Source organism: Symsagittifera roscoffensis, chromosome 10 (genome assembly GCF_963678635.1).
Source record: "Symsagittifera roscoffensis chromosome 10, txSymRosc1.1, whole genome shotgun sequence".
Lineage (NCBI taxonomy): Eukaryota > Metazoa > Xenacoelomorpha > Acoela > Convolutidae > Symsagittifera > Symsagittifera roscoffensis.
Window position 1 is genome coordinate 3,849,551 of NC_087071.1, and position 13,012 is coordinate 3,862,562.

General features: G+C 36.9%; 1 long non-coding RNA gene across 1 annotated transcript; it reads right to left on the bottom strand.

The window, feature by feature from the left end:
* Positions 1-7,831: 7,831 nt before the first annotated feature.
* Positions 7,832-10,624, bottom strand: LOC134855351 (uncharacterized). Its single transcript, XR_010164474.1, has 3 exons — positions 10,229-10,624; positions 9,362-9,607; positions 7,832-8,960 (listed from the first exon to the last, which is right to left on the bottom strand). It is a non-coding gene; the product is annotated as an uncharacterized LOC134855351 (long non-coding RNA).
* Positions 10,625-13,012: the final 2,388 nt, after the last annotated feature.

Consider the following 13,012-nt stretch of genomic DNA (forward strand, 5'->3'; position numbering starts at 1 on the left):
TGCAACTCCTTACAGTACCCAACTACAACGTTGGGAATTTCAGATTTTGAGAAACTTCACCTGAAGTTTTCTAAACGAGTTATTTCTCTTGAAAACCAGAAAAAAAAATCACATTTTGAAAACTAATTAAATTTGAGCAGTCTTTTTTAATGGCAATATTCGCAATCTTTGAAAATACACAACTACAGGCTGGGGAATTTCACTTTAACGAATTATTTTTCTGAAAATTTCCAAGAAAATCACAAAAATCGTCTTCTCTTAAACAAAAATAATTTTGGCAATCTTATTAGGAAGCCGATTTTGCAACCCCTGAGATTACTCTGACAGCCCCCCAATTACAGGTTAGGAATTTGAAGATTTGAAAAAAAAATCTAATTTAATTTTCAAGAAAATTTATTTGAAAAAATCACAAAAAACGTCATATCTGGAAGCTACAATAATATAATCAGCCAAATTCACAGGCAAGACTCGCAACCTCCTGAGAGCACCCTCAAAGATTACAATAATAGGATTGATATCTTCGAAGTTTTGGAACTTTTTAACATCTAAGTTTTTTTTGAAAAATTCGGAGAAAGTCATAAAAAACGTCATATCTCGAAAACTATAAGGATTTGAGCAGTCATGTTGGGAGGCAAAACTCGCAACTCCTGAGAGTACCCTGATAGAGCCTCGCTACAGAGATGATACTTTCAAGTTTTGTGAAATATTTATACCTAAGTTCTCTGAAAAATTTTGAAAAAAATCCTAAAAACGTGATATTTCGAAAACTACAAGGATTTGAGCAGTCATAATCACAGGCAAGATTCGCAACCCCTAGAGTACCCTCAAAATACCCAACAAGAGGATTATGATCTTCAACGCTTTGGAAATTTCTAAAATCTAAGTTTTTTAAAATTTTCTGAAAAAATCATAAAAAACGTCGAAAATTACAAGGATTTGAGAGTGAGAATTGGAGGCAAGATTCGCAACCCCTGAAAGTACCCTGACAGCACCCAACTACAGGGTGAAAGTTTTAAAAATTGAGAAATTTTTTCAATTAAATTTTCTAGAAATTTTTGAAAAATTTCGAAAATTGCCTATCTCGTAAATTAAAAGGATTTGGTTATTCATTATGGAGGCCACAATCGCAAAACCTGGCAAAACTCTGACAATATCCTACTATTGGGTTGCTAATTTCAAACTTGATGAAATAAACACTGAATTTAAATTGGAAAACCGAGAACAGAACCTTAACCATTGCAATTAAATAGTTTCATATATTGAATGATTATGGGCCCTAAACCCAGGACCACCAGATTGAACTCTGAGTCCAGTCCTAAATGTATCTGCAAGAAGCCCGTCAATGATGATGACAGCTCGGCTATTGGATGCTCTTCTTGTGGGAAATGGGTTCATGGCCCTTGTGTTGGACTTTCTATCGATGATGTGCGTTGGCTAGGGACAAAAGCAAATCTCCAGTGGCTATGTGACAACTGTCTGCAGAGAGGAGATAAGTCAACAATTTGCACCGAAGCTAAGTTGGATGCTTTATTTAATGACTTGAGCGATAAAATAAATACTACGGTTACAAATCTTGTCCCTAAACTTATCAGTGAAGTTATCCCTGGCGTGAATGAAAATGTCAAAGAAGCGGTCACTAAATCTTTACCTTCTTATAGTGATATAGTATCCGGCAGTAAGAAATCGTTACCTAATACTGAACTGCAGTTTGTTATTACTGGTATTCCTGAAAACGAAAGCTCTTATTTTAAGCAAATTGAAAACGACTCAACAGAAATTGATGGAATAATGCAACATATGGGATTGCATCCAGAGAATAATATCACTGCGATTCGACGCCTTGGAAAGATTACTAAATCTTCTCCAAATGAATTAGCTTCTGATAGACCAAGATGTCGACCCCTCCTTGTTACAACTTCTAATGACCGATTCTTAAATAGCTGCTTTGCTCGTAGTCACTACCTTCAGAATTACATTAACCGAGTGTATATTAAAAAGTTCCTTTCACATTCGGATCGTCAAACTGAGAAAAATCTTCTGGCCAAACGATATCAAATGATTACTTCCGAGGCGAAAAACAAGAAAGATTTTCGAATCAAAAATCTTAAACTTTACTATAAAGGCGCGCCAGTTGACATATCCTCAAATTGACTAGAATCTACGAATTGCTTACTGTTAAATTGTCAATCTATATGTCCACTCGATAAGAGATACGAATTAATTAGTCTCTGTAATACTAATTTGATTTCTTTGGTGTTTCTTACAGAAACTTGGCTTAATCCCGACATTGATGATTCTGAAATTTTTCTTGGCTCTTCTTATATCACTATATGTAGAACAGATCGAGAACGAAGACAGCACGGTGGTCTACTTATTGCACAATCGGCCAACGACCCTCTCAAAGCTATGAATATTACCATTCCGTCATTTGAATTTGCCGTTTCATGTGTTGTATTAAGCGAACTACCCTCCTTCTTTGTTCTCATCTATAACCCTCCCATGTCTTCTATTTATTCTGTTAATATTCAACTCCTCCTAAATTGCATTGAGTCCTACTTGTTGAAGATTGAAGAAATTTTACAGCAATACGGATACAGAAATACCTATAATTTTTACCTTCTCGGGGACTTTAATTTTCCTTCAATTGATTGGAATACTTACTCCTCTTCTTCTATAAATGAACGCTCTTTTCTTGAAATCATTATCGAAAATGGTTTTCTGCAGTTTGTTACTGAAGCGACACATAAGAACAAAAATATCCTAGATCTCGTTATTTCTAATGAAATAAACTTACCTGTATCAGTTGGCAATCAAATTTTCTCCGACCACTACCCCATTTTCTTTAATTTTAATTCTGTCCATCCGACTTGTGAGCTGCAAAGTTCCTATTCCAAATCTTCTTTTAACATCCAAACTTTCAATACTTATCTTCAATCTATGTACAATTTGGTATCTCTTAATTCTTGCACAATAGAGTCCTATGCTGATAAGTGGTATAGTCTTCTCAATAGCTCGTTCAAGTCTGCCATTAAATTAAACCGTTCCAAAAGGAAGGTGTTGCCGATATTTTATTCTTCGCATACTGTTCATTTAATTAATCAGAAAGAAACAACACTTCGCAAATTAAAAAAAGAAAATTCTTATTTGCAGGCAATTAAATTGAAAGATATCACTAGATATCTTTCTGAATCAATTGAATTGGACAAAGAGGTCTTTATTAATCAGTTCAATCTTTCTTCTACGAGCGAATGTTTTAAGCTCCTCAAAACTCTCGGTTATAATTCTGCCCTTCCATCCATCATGTATCACGGCAATATTTCCTTGACAACTGAACTCGAAAAAGCTACTGGATTCAACAAGTTCTTCGCATCAGTTTTCAATGACCAAGAAATGTTCACACTGCCAGACTTGTTCTCCAATGTTTCGATTTGTTTAAACGATCTTAACTTATCATTACCTGATATTGAATCATTTTTGAATTACTGTCCCGACACTAGTAATACTGGTCCGGATAATATTCCCTCTTTCGTGTTATCTCACTGCTCTGATATCATATCACCCCTCGTTTACGATTTATATGCCTGGATATTGAAACACAAAAACTGGCCTAGTCAGTGGAAAACTTCTTTTGTTACCCCTTTATACAAATCTGATGCTCGCAATGACATTACTAACTACAGACCAATTAGTATTTTACCACGAATTTCCCTTATCCTGGAAAGAATTCTTTTCAACTTTACTTATCCAAAAGTTAGACATCTAATCAAACGTCAGCAACATGGTTTCATGAAGTCGCGCAGTACTATCAGCCAATTGATCATCTATCTCGACTCAATTTATTCTTCCTGCGATAAAAATTCTCCTGGACTAGCCATTTACTTTGATGTGAGAAAAGCTTTTGATTCAGTACCGCATCATTTGTTACTTGCTAAACTTGTTATACTCGGCTTTGATTTTGAATTTCTCCAGTTGTTTGAATCTTATCTGACAAACCGGTATCAGTGTGTGCTAATAAATCAATCAATTTCGTCTCCTCTGCCAGTTACCTCGGGCGTTCCTCAGGGGAGTGTTCTCGGCCCACTTCTGTTTATTTTATTTATAAATGATATGACCGATGATGTGTTAAATAGTGAATTTTATCTATTTGCAGACGACCTGAAGATTAATAGCTCATCTGCTCCATCATTAGTTCAAAAAGATATCGATTCTCTTTTTAATTGGTCAACTAACAATCACTTACAGTTTCATTCTGCCAAATGTAAAGTTCTGAACTTTGGTGGTTATGATGATTCTATCCAATTCTTGCTCGGATCAGACATCTTACCATTTGTTGATGAAATTAAAGATCTTGGTATCATAGTCTCCAACAATCTTTCCTGGAAATCCCATCTGAATACTAAGTTGATAAAATGTTCCAGATTGTTTTATTTTCTGAAACGAAATATTCCTTTCTCGGTATCCTGCAGTCGAAAAAAGTTACTTTACAATACTCTCATTCTGTCAATCTTACTTTACGGTGCTCCTGCATGGTGCCCTTCTTTGACACTATTACATCAGCTTGAACTGTTCCAGTACAAAGTTCTAAGATGGATCAAGAAATGTTCATCGTATGTTTCAGGGCTACTAAATCTGAATATGCTTCCAATTAGCTATGTATTGATTAGAGTTGAAATTCTTCTACTTTGGAAGCTCCATAACAATGTTATTGATGTTGACTGCAAAAGTGCAACCAGCTCGCTTCCTACGCGTTCCGCTACGAGTGGCCTATTCGTCATACCGAACACGAGGAAATTGAAAACTGACGATAACTTCTTTGTACGAGCTCCCCGTGCTGCCAATGAACTTCTGCGTCTGAAAATTATATCTTTCGACATGCCCCTGGGAATGTTCAAATCAAAACTGAATAATTTTTTACTGCTTAAAACTTCAACTTTGTTTGATATAAACAGATCATGCACATTCTTTGTCAAATGTTTTTGTAAAAATTGTCGATCGTAAGTTCATTCAATATTTATATTAACCCTGTATCCACCAATGGAATTAAAGTCTTTTACTACTACTACTACTACTACAATATACGATATAGCTTAAACGTGAAAATATTCTTTTGTTAAACATGCAAAAATAATACGTTGAAAAAGCTCAAACATGGCGAGTTAGTGAAGCACGCATTTAAATATATAACAGATAGATAGATAATCGATAGATAAAAGATGAAAATTCAAAAAATTAGGCGACGGGTAGACAGACATAACCAAATTAATTAAAAAGGCAGGTATACAGAGACAGACTTAATTTGGCCTCGAAAAAAAATACTGAAAAATTAATGACCTTGCGAAAAACTAATTGAAAAATTTTCTTAAGCATTGCAATATATGATATAGCTTAAATATGAAAAAATTCTTTCGTTAAACAGGCAAAATTATTATGCTTTAACATGGGAGATAGCTGTCACTCGCATTTAAATACAGTATAGATAGATAGATTGTCAAAAAATCAACATATTAATCCGTTATAATCGATTACTTACGCCTAAAATTGGATGCAGGTTTATTTAGTTGGCCCAAGAAACCTTCAGACATCAATACGTCAGTAAACTAACAAAATTTGAAAAATTCTCCCGGAACCTACTTTTTCTTAAGCCCACCAATTGCTAAAAGCAATCAAAAATATTAAATCCAGTAGTTTGTCTGAAGAATATCAAAAAAAGAATACCCAAAGAATACCAGGGAAAATCAGCTGCCGTTTGAGAAAATAAAAAAAAATTGGCTAAAAAATTGAAAACAATAGATGAAAATAAAAGCTAGAAAATGTTTCATTTTATGAATTCACACGCTATCGAAAGCAGTCTATTTACACAATTCAGGCAAAAATTTTAGCGTTCAAAACGCTGCAGGTCAAAAAAATCCGTATTTCATCCCCAAAAGTCAGTACCCAGAATGACCATTCTACCAGAAAGTCTTTTAAGATTTTTTAAAAATTTCCCCTATTTTATAACTTTCTCAGAATTTACAAAATACTTGAAAAAAAAAAGATAGTTTTGGAGACCAGCAAATAACAAAAAAGGCAGGCACGTGACTCGATTGTGTCAGTCAATTGATTAATTGTTGACTATGAGATTTCCAAAACTTTCTTCTTTGACAGCAGAAAAACAAGCAGAAAAATTTTCTTTTAGTTTTCGGTTATGAGAATTGTTTCAAAAACTATTGAAGTACTTTTAAAAAAAACTTGCGTATATCTGACAAATTTTTCTGAGAAAATGTTTAATTCTTGTTTTTTTTTGCAGCCGAATTCCGTGGTTGTAACAGAAAATCAAAAATCATTCAAAAAAGTTTTAAGTTTGCTGGGCCAACAAAGGGATTGTCTTATTTCAGTTTCCACAACTATTGAATATTTGAGAAGTAAACCGAAATAGAAATACTGTTTTGAGGCTGAGCGTTTTGATAACAAACTAATTCAACATCTTTGAAATTTATTTTCAAAGTGACAGAGTTTTTGTGCTCGGTGTAACTTTTTTAATTAGCTATTTTCTGCACAGATTTTCAACAACAGTCGAAAGTCCTTAGATTAAACTCAAAAAGATATTTTATCTGATGTGTTTTTGGTAAAGTAATGATCGATGTTTGCCAATTTGAGGCAATTAAGTTTGGGATATTTTTGTGCTATTAATGCGTACATGGCCTTCTAATCCCCCAATTTAGAATTAGTTTTAAATTGATTTGAGGCAAAATAATAGTGACCGGTTTCATTCACTTTTATTAATGGATTGTCTTCTGTTGTGTCTATGCGTAATTATTTTCCATGCTGATGATGCTCTTTTTTTCAAGATTATCATCTTGAAAATTTTGCTGGTCTTACTTTCTAAAAAAAGACTTGATCAATAAAGTGTTGAGTTAAATTATATAGTATGAACCAAACCATTGTATAGTTCTGATTAAATACAAGCTCACATAAAAAATGATTTTCAATTTTTACAAATTTTATACATAAAATTTACAGATTTAAAGAGATTGGGGCGAAGTCTTCTACCAGACCGACTTTTTACCAGACCACAATGCAATAAATCATTTAAGATAAATTTAAATTAGTGAAAGATCCGATAATGAAGCGGCTAGAACAAACAAAAATTCGCTGAGAAACCGTGAAATCATAGCCTTTAACCAGACTAACGACGTCATTACATCTGTCACTCAAATTTGTTTATCTAGCCTGGCAAAAGGTCCATATTATAACTTTTCTGGTAAAAAGTCGGTCCCCCTCGGAGACTAATCGTTTATCAGACCAATCTTCCAGCAGTAAATGTGAAAAATGAGTCTTTCAGCAGACCAACGTAATAAAATGATGAATGATTGATTGACAGACTGAAAAAGACGCTCAGTCTTGGGACAAACTACCCAAGTAAGACTATCTCACAAACTTGACAACAATTATCAACTTCAAAACACAAAGGTCTAAATTGGCGGCAAAACAAAGATTCACGCGCACAATGCCACACGTGGCTAATGGAAGCGCAGCGGAGCAAGCGGTCGCTAATCACCAAGGCCGCTTTTGAAGTTAGCGTATTTACTTGCTAATTGTTCTGAGTCCGCTAAAAGATTGATCTGCTAAAATGGGGGCACTCAACAGTGCCGAAGTACAACAGTGCCGAAAAAGGCGGGAAAATTTCAGAATAATTTAAACGCATTTTCTAAAGAAGAAACTACTAACGCTAATTGTCAAAGAAAATCACTCCAATTTCGGCGCCAAATGTCTGCAACTGCAAATTAAAAATTATTTTGGTGCCAAAACGTCTAAATTGCAAATTTTCTCTCCCAAAATCTTTAAGTGGCACTTAAGATTGTAAACGTTCGCCGTTTAATTTTTGTTTGTCGCAATTAATATGTTAAAATTTGTTCAAATTTTCGGCACTGTTGAACAAAGTTTTCATTTTCGGCACTGTTGAACCCGTCATAATTTCACACATTTTGTCCGCGCATATTTTCCCCCTAACTTATTACTTAATTAATTAATCGCCGGTTTCCTAGTTGGCAATTTGATAGGCGAAATGTGTTTGGGGCAAAAAGTGCGAACATCATTACAAACTTGAAAAATATGATCAATAAGACAAGAAAAAAGCGGTTTCTTCTTAATTCAATCAATTTTAAAAGAAATCTTTTTAGCAGTAGAATCACTTAGCACATAATCTTCAACAAATAAGACAACAAAAAGCGATTTATTTTTATTTCAATCAATTTTAAAAGAAGTCTTTTTAGCTATAGAATCACTTAGCACATATTTTACAACAAACAAAACAACAAAAAAGGGGTTTCTTTTTATTTTTTAGCACATATTATACAGATTACATGTGTTTCCTTGTATTATTATATACATTATATTCGACTTATATCCAATTTTGTCAATGCTTGATAACATAAACTTTTTAAATGTCGGATTTATTATGTTTCAGGTTTATGAATTATTGTCAAGTTTGCATTCGAGCAAGTCGTGGCATTATAAATACCGCTCGGAAAACTGTTGACTAATTTGTTCACTCTATTGGGTCCATTTTACTCCATTTCTGGAAGAGTTCGGCGAATTCAACATTTCCGCAACTACCCCGTTGATGTAGCGTCGTCACAAACCAGTTCCACGATGATTTGCAATAACATCTTAGATCTGAACAATCAAGGCTGCGAAATTCGATCTTCAGACTCAGAATCGGTTCAGATACACAGATGATCCGTTATGCGAGTACTGCGGAGAAGAAGAAGAGTCTTCCGAGCACTTTTTGATAAGATGCAAAGCCTGGTCCGAAGATAGAAAGGAGACGATAGGAGAAAACGACGATATCACCTACCTACAGACCAATCCGGAAGGAGTCTACCGCTTTGTACAGCTCACAGGACGCCTTGCGGCGTCCCCTGATCAGTGAAAGGCTCCAAACACACACACAAGTTCGATCTCGAGTCATCAACTGATCGCTAAAACATCACTATCTCTCAGTCTGTGTCAGCATCAAACATTAACTGCCACCTTCGAAATTTAAACCTTTTGACTTTTTTCGTTCTTCTAAACACACTAAGTAGTCATACAAAAACCACTTAGCCGAAGTCCAAAGGTATGCGTAATGTAGGACTGGCGCATTTTCGATTTTAAGGAAGTCTAATCGGGATAAACTCTTTGTGCTCAAAAAAGTTTTGAAAGGTGTTGTAATTAAACGAATTAAGGAGAGTTCTATAACGTTTAAGAGTGTTCAATAATTAAAAGTAAGTTAATACAATTTGAAATGAAATTGATTCAATCTTATGAATCAGCTACTCGGAACTCAATACTTTACTTAGCGAAGTTTCATGTAAATATTTTCATATCGCTATTTTCATACCTCAACTTAGGATGCTCCGGAATTGGATCAATTGCTTTGTCCACGTTCATATTTTTACTGGCACTTGTGTTGCCAATGGCCATTGAATCGCGAATGAATTTGCGGCAACCAGAAATTCGAGGCTTGATTCTGCTGCAATTCGTTTTCGAGGTCAGCACAGAGCCCTTCTTTTAGCTTTGAGTTGAAATCATGTCGAAACAATTCCGGTTAACCATCACTCCAACGAGCTGCCATCATTTGTAAAACCTGTAAAAAAACGAAGCTTCTACTTAGAGGCGAAGCGCAGAATTGCATGCAAGCGAATAGAAAATTGGACAGTATAACGAAATCAAAAACAAATTGGGAAAAATGAACATAAGTTTAGAAAAATAGTCGAAAACTGCCAGCCGATCAAATTCTGAAGTTTTAATTTGTTTTTGAGGTGAAAAGGTATTTTCGAAAAATACGAATTGACCATGTCATGCTGTAACATTCGTCTACTGCAGTCACACATGAGGCTTAAGAAAAATAGGCCCTATAACCATTGGCTCAAGAGTCAGGGACACTATCTCTTGTGTTTTTCTACCTCAAATCAGTCGGAGCCAATTCGGTTCGTCTGTGACATGAGACCACGACCCGTTACAGCTTAAAGGCTACTACCAAAATATCCCCCCCCCCCCACTCTAGAAATAATAACGTCCCCATACTCAGGTCTCTAGATACCCAAAATACATGAACGCCGTTAAAAACCGGGTCGGAACAATCCGTTAAGTTACTTTTTATTAGACAGTGGAACTTTGATCCATTTCAGATGGATCAACCTAAAACTCGCCTTACCTCAACATAACAATTATAAAACACACTCTAGAAATTTAAATTAGTACTCACATTGTAGCACGCTCAAGAATTGGGAGTAATCAAGTCGGTAATCAACTCGAGAATTAGATAATGTAACTAAAATGAGTTTAATGTTTGTCAGTTTTAACAACAAGAACAAGTTTGTACTCTAGACTATAGTTTCTCGTGAACCATTGGGACACTCAAGCTGTCCACCTTTCCACCGAAGGTTCACTCTAGTCCAGTTTAGAATAATACTCCTGTAACATTCGTCTACTGCAGTCACACATGAGGCTTAAGAAAAATAGGCCCTATAACCACTGGCTCAAGGGTCAGGGACACTATCTCTTGTGTTTTTCTACCTCAAGAACGGTCGGAGCCAGTTCGGTTCGCTTGTGACATGAGACTACGACCCGTTACAGCTTAAAGGCTACTACTAAAATATCCCCCCACTCTAGAATTAGAAACGTCCCCATACTTAGGTCTCTAGATACCCAAAATACATGAACGCCGTTAAAAACCGGGTTGGAACAATCCGTTAAGTTACTTTTTATTAGACAGTGTAACTTTGATCCATTTCAGATGGATCAACCTAAAACTCGCCTTACCTCAACATCACAATTATAAAACACACTCTAGGAATTTAAATTAAGTACTCACATTGTAGCACGCTCAAGAACCAGGAAGTAAATAAGTCGGTAAACAACTCAAGAGTTAATAAAGTAACTAAAATGAGTTTAATGTCAGTCAGTTTTAACAACAAGAACAAGTTTTTACTCTAGACTGCAAGTTCTCGTGAACCATTGGGACACTCTAGCTGTCCACCTTTCCACCGAAGGTTCACTCTGGTCCAGTCAATAATAGTATTCCAATCGTGATAATCCAACTCGTGGGAATGCTCTCGTCTCTGTTTCAGATGGGACAGCTCTACTCTAGGTTATTATTGCTTTCGAAATTGCGAATAGCAATTTCCCACCGATCTTTCTAGCAACTTTCCCGCGATTGTTACTCAATTGTTCTGAAATTGTTCTGATCTCTTTTTCTGATTTTCAGTTCTCACGAGAAAATCGTGCATGACAGGTTCCATTCGAAATTTTGAAAAATTAAATTTCACTCCAAAATCAAGTGTTTTTTGCTTCTCTCAAGGTCAAACTTCCAAATATGACCGACTGGCACATACTCCCCGGACTCGAGATCGATGTCCTCATCGCGCGCTGTCTTCTGCCAGTGAGTCCCAGAAAAACCGAGTGTTGCTCAAGATACAGTGCCAGTGGTCATTTACAGAAGTTTGCAGCAGATTTAAGCTTATCTACACCCCAAAATTCACAGCCATTTAAAATTTTCACACTATTGCTAAACAGCAACCAAAATCTGCATACACCTGCACCCTTGAATTTTCGCTTTTCAAGCCAATCATTTTAAAATCTCTTTTGTCCTATTCAATCAGGAAATTGTCATGCAGCATTTCGATTTATATAATAAATATAGTATATTAGTAACAATATTTGCTTTGTTAAAATTTCTTTTTCGTGAATCCAAGTTTCACTCGGATCCACGCTCAAGCCCCCCTTCCCTCTCAAGACTCAAGATCCATCCGATTTGCCCATTCATCTCGTGCTCTTCGCCTTGGAGGTACTGCATCCTGAAGTGCTAGATGCGGCAAACTGTCTCAACAGTTCCTCTTCATCATCGGAACTAATCACAATCTCCTCCCAAGCCTTCAGCTGTTCATAGGATCGCATCCATTCTCTCTGCTCCTGCAATCTCTTTGCTTGGTTGGGTAGTGCCTTCACCCTAGCTTCTCGGTTCAAGCAAAAGGAGTTGTGCAGGCTCAAGCTCACGTTCTTCGCCAGGTCTTCCTCTAGTATCGACTCCCTCGCTTTGGTATTGTCTCTAGACATCTTACCCACTCTTTTCCATCCTGTCGTGATCGCATTACGATGGGTTAGTAGGGGTCTCTTGAAAGCTTCCGGCCCAATCTCGGCCTGGAACTGTCGATACTCTTTTTGATGTTTTCTCATGTGATCTTTCGTTGTCATGTACAAGCAAGACGTCAGTGTCGCCCGAAACCATGGAAAGTACCTCAAGCGACTCCATACGTGCCTGACTTCCGTCGGTATGGCGAATACTTTGCACGCAGTCTCAAACAACTCGAGTCTCCTGCTGTAGTCTATCGCGTATATTGACTCAGCCGTTGGCGTCGTCGCCTCCCGATACTTCGTTATATTCTCTTCTATCCATCTCAGAGCTAACATCGTACTCACTACTAAGAGCGTCACCTTCTGCCGGTGATCCGGTAGTCCGATCGACCGAATCTCTTCCACATCCCACACCAGGCAAAGGTTCTTGTGATCTGGATACCACACCGTTTGTGCCAAACAGTGGCATGGGCATTCCCCATGAGAGATCTCAATGCTCCTGAGATTACGCTCCCCTGAGGCTTCCAAGAGAGGCTCAAGCTCCATCATTTTCTCGTGCATCGTGTCGTTGTCTTCCAGGTTCGGAGTACTTCCCACAGGTTTCCCGATCACGTTTTGTCTCTCGTGATCGCTCGTGTTTTCTCTTTCCAACTTCAGAAGATCTTCTCCCCAGATTTCGCTTAAGTCATCTCTCAATTCTTTTGGTACTGTCCCTTTGATTTTTCTCAACAACTTGTGCGAGTGATGCGACATCCGAGCCAACCTCACGCACTTGGGCACTGAGAAGGCCTTGTCCACCAGTATTCTCTGGCTGGACACTTCCACCATCGCCATGTGTAGCGGGTAGTGACTTCCGCACAAGTTGGCCATCATTGACCCTATCAGCGATTTCGCGTTCAATGGCAAGCCATAAGCT